This window comes from Crocodylus porosus, unplaced genomic scaffold (assembly GCF_001723895.1).
Source record: "Crocodylus porosus isolate Cpor-Errol unplaced genomic scaffold, CroPor_comp1, whole genome shotgun sequence".
Classification (NCBI taxonomy): domain Eukaryota; kingdom Metazoa; phylum Chordata; order Crocodylia; family Crocodylidae; genus Crocodylus; species Crocodylus porosus.
Genome location: NW_017728909.1, coordinates 42,049,690 through 42,053,786, shown reverse-complemented (window position 1 = coordinate 42,053,786; position 4,097 = coordinate 42,049,690). Strand labels below are relative to the sequence as shown.

At 43.9% G+C, this 4,097-nt stretch overlaps 1 long non-coding RNA gene across 1 annotated transcript; it reads left to right on the top strand.

Annotated features, from left to right (window-relative positions):
- The first annotated feature begins 127 nt into the window (after positions 1–127).
- On the top strand, positions 128–2,083 carry LOC109308216. The gene is made up of 2 exons (XR_002100548.1): positions 128–483; positions 1,026–2,083. It is a non-coding gene; the product is annotated as an uncharacterized LOC109308216 (long non-coding RNA).
- The last annotated feature ends 2,014 nt before the right edge of the window (positions 2,084–4,097 follow it).

Sequence of the window (4,097 nt, the reverse complement as noted above, 5' to 3'; positions counted from 1 at the left end):
GCGCGGGGGGGCGGGGCCCGGGTCACGCGGACGGCGAGAGACTAGAGACAAACGTCCGCGGAAGGCGCTCACCGCGGGGCGGGGCAGGGTTGGGCTAGGCTCGCGCTGCACTGCCGGGATCACAAGCGACCCATCGCCTGGAAGGCGGCATCTCGGGCGGCTCCCCCGGGCCTGGCGTACGCGGCTCTGCGGGAAAACACGGGCCGAGGAGCTGCCCCGGCCCGGGGACTCTTCACTTTTTCGTGAGGACCGGGCGGGGCGGCTCCCGCCTCGAAACAAGCCTCAGGTCCTGCTGCCCTCGCCCGAAGTGCGGCTTTGCGCTTACCGGGGAAGGAGCACCCTCCCGGCAGGCCGGGTCGATCCTGCTTTTTCTGCAGCCTTTGGAAAGCTGCGGACATGATGGGGCTGTGCTGAGAAGCCTTGCAGGCGCCTCCATTGATGTGGCAAACTGTCTTCATAGGTGATCTCTGCCTGCCTTGGGAGGTAGCACCAACACCGCGCGTTGTTTCAGAGTTGGTAACGTGTCTGGGCTCTTCCGAGATTGCTCCTGAGCCTCAGTTTCTGTTATTTAAACGTCCTTGGCCCTCAAGGGTCTATGGCCAATCTTGATTGCTTTTCCTGTGACCTCAGATGGAAACTATCATTCATAGGCTGAGCCGCACCATTGATCTCTGAAGACAAAAGGCAATATTTTAAAATTCAGTCCTACACTGTTTCACTACTAATTTCACTGGCAGAAATATCCAACTTGTTTTCTCCTTACTGGATAAAGCAAGCTTTTAGTATTAATCAGCCAAAAATAACGGGAAAGAGGTACGAGAGGTCAGTGACTCCTAAGGGAACGCTATTATATTATCATCATGCTCAGTGGCCCTCCTCATCCATCAGGACCCTGCTGTTGTAGGCGCTGTACAAAGAACAAAAAGACTGTCCCTGATCCAACTAGCTTACAATCTAAATAGATAATAATGGCTTTGGCTTCCAGAATCACAGCAATTAATGCTTCCCTGCCATTGAATTTCCAGATCCATAGAGAGTCCTGCAAGACCTGTATCCTGCACACCTGATTGCACACACAGTTGACTCCACATGTCAACCCCACAGTGAATTTAGCCTGTGGTCTGGCCTCACACCACTCATCAGCAGACTCATCCATGGATCCAGAAGTTTGAGCACTACTATATTGCAACAATGTGATTTCATCTGGAAACTTCTAATCAGGTTGTTCATTTAAAATATATTGAGAGCCCATATTTTCTATTATTATACTTTTTTCTGTTTTGTAATTGTCTATAACATAGGTTAAGGCTTACAAGTTACAGGTATATAGGTTAAGGTAGCTTTTCATTACCTTTTTTTTTGCTTTGGATAATTTAGGACTTCTGTTTAAGACACACTGACACAACAGTCCGCAGTTTCACCATTTTTTTGATCTCTTATTTACCTAAACTTCTTGAAAAACTGAAGATGCTATCAGCCAGCCTGTGATTCTGACAACAATAGAACTATTTTAGACTGTAAGCTTCTTGGAAAAGAGATTATAGATTTGTATGTGTTTATTCATTTCCTAGCACATGGGCCCTCAATCTTATTAATAAGAGCCTGGGGGACACTACAGCAACATGAAAATAAAAGACTATAACACAGGCCTATCAGGAAGTCTCCTGCTTTCAGCAACTATAGCATGGATTAAAGGCCTACGCTTATCAATTTTGTACTTCAAACATCAAAGATATTTAACAACATGTTCATTTCTTTGAAAATGAACTGACACTCTGATGAACCCTTTTGCCATCTCTTCATATATAAACCCCTGAGCTACTACTCCCTTTTCAAAAAAGCTGTCACATTTCCAAGAAGAGGAATCATTAGGTTCTTTGTGACTTTAGAATGGTTATTATTCTTAATGGGATGTGGCCGTTTGCTGCTTTTTCATTGTTTCATGCAGATCCAGTGAGTAAAGTGGTTCTTAACAATAGTAACTGAAGGCTGTTTGGATCAACCATGACTGAATAGATGAAGAAGAAGATTATTGTGAAAGGCTTTTTTTAATGATATACAATATATTAAAATGGAAAGAGGCCGATTCAACCTGCTTTCTTGTGGGTTAAAAGACATGTAAGTAGTAAGACTCCCTGGTTTGCATTCAGGGAAAGGGAGAAAAACAACAAATAATATTAAATACAATGGAAGAAACAAAGAATAGATTACAGTTCTCTAGCAAGTAGCTTAGGGCTTGATCCTCAGAGATACTATATTAATGAAAATCGAAGACATTCAGCAGCTTGAACTTGATAGTAGGTTATGAGTTTTACTGAATAGATCAGCTACAGAAACATACTTTAGTTTGTCCTGGTTTTGTTGTGGCAACATATCTAATCTACAGCATGTTCTTTATGCACCTAAATATGCAGTTGGCACCTAAGACCACTTTGTAGATGGTACTGACCTTTAGTAGAGTTCATTTCAGGAACTGCCTAACTGTACAAATGCCTAATGGTATGTTTACACTGATATTTAAAGTTGACATGGAGGGTCCTGCTCAAGCAGCCTAAGCCACATAAGCCACTCGTCCTTGGCTGTATCTTACACTGTGGTCCAAACAAAACTTGTCTACATTGTGATTCCAGTTCCTTGAGCAGAACCATCTTTGGAATCAGGCCATGAAATATATGTCTTTCTCTTTTTTGTTGGCTCTAATTAGTCAGTAGCCAGGAATAAGAGTGTGGATGGAAGGGCTGGAAGTTAGGAACAGAGTGTTATGGGACTGATGTTGATGGACTCTGTGCTTGCAACTTCAGCACCCTGGTGAGCTCCAAGCACACAGCTGGTCAGAATAAGCTAGGAAGAGGCTTGATCTCACACCCTGTAGTTCAACAGTTGCTGGCTTGAAATGGACTACCTCTGAGGCTGAGTTTAAGAGTATCATTGTAGCAAGAGAGCAGACTTATCATCAAGCCTAATTAGCAGTGTAAACCTAGCATGAATCTTCTATATGCCTGGTCGGCATTTTTAAGGACTACTTCTATTCCACAAAATAGCCATGGCCTGCAGATCTGGGGCACAAAACTAAGCATGGGCCCAAGTAGCAGAATTGAACAGCACACACCCCTTTATGCAGGCTGAATTTTGCAAGGGGGACAACGTAGGGAAAGGGATTAAAAGCAGACAGATGAGGATACAGAAGGGCTTGGGACACAAAGTGAAATAGTATCTGGGTAGGGAGTTAGGAGAGACAACATGACTGAGCAGAAAGAGGGGGCTGGACCACAAATATTACTTACAGCTGAGGGGAAAAAAGGTTGGTGGGGTTAACTACAGAGAAGGTGCCTGAGAGAACCAAGAGAAGGGGAAGGGAGAAACACTTTTTCCCCCTCTTTATTAGGACTGGCCAGGATATCTCTCCATCTCATTGCAGGGAACTATTTATTGTTGCTATTTTCTGTGCTCATTATATTTTTCCAGCACTGTACATTCCTCGCTTAATGTCAGGTCAAAGAACAACATTACCTTAGCATAGGATATGGCTCTTTTTATTACTGGCAGAGCTTAGGTTCCACTAGGTATTTCAATAACTCTAGGGCCTGAACCCAAGGAGAATGATCAGCTTTAGGACATTCCTAATATAAATTAGGTTTAGTGTAAATTCTTGGAAAATTTTCCATTTCTGGAAGCTTACTGAGGAGGGATACAGCATTGTGCTGGCTGTGTGCAAAACTTCAGCTCTGCTCTTCCTTCTTCCTACTATCCTTAACTCCACGCAGATTCTCTACCCTCCCTTGCAGCTCCATCTATAAAACCACATCTAGCCCCTGCCCTTTGGTGGGTTATTCAGTAGACACATCTCTGTGATGCTCATGTATCCACAGCTTGCTCTTTTTCCTGCAGTCACTAGACATCCTGTTGTGGTACAAATGCTTGGGGGGACACCAGGGAGCAGGGGGCATGGGATTTTCAAATGGGGGATTTGCAAGAGGGTTTCAAAATGGATACAAATTGACTTTTCTATCATTGTTCTGCATTTCACTAGACAGTGCATGCATCATTGCACTTTCAACAATATAGCTACTTAAAACAGGTGTTTGAGTGGGGCCACT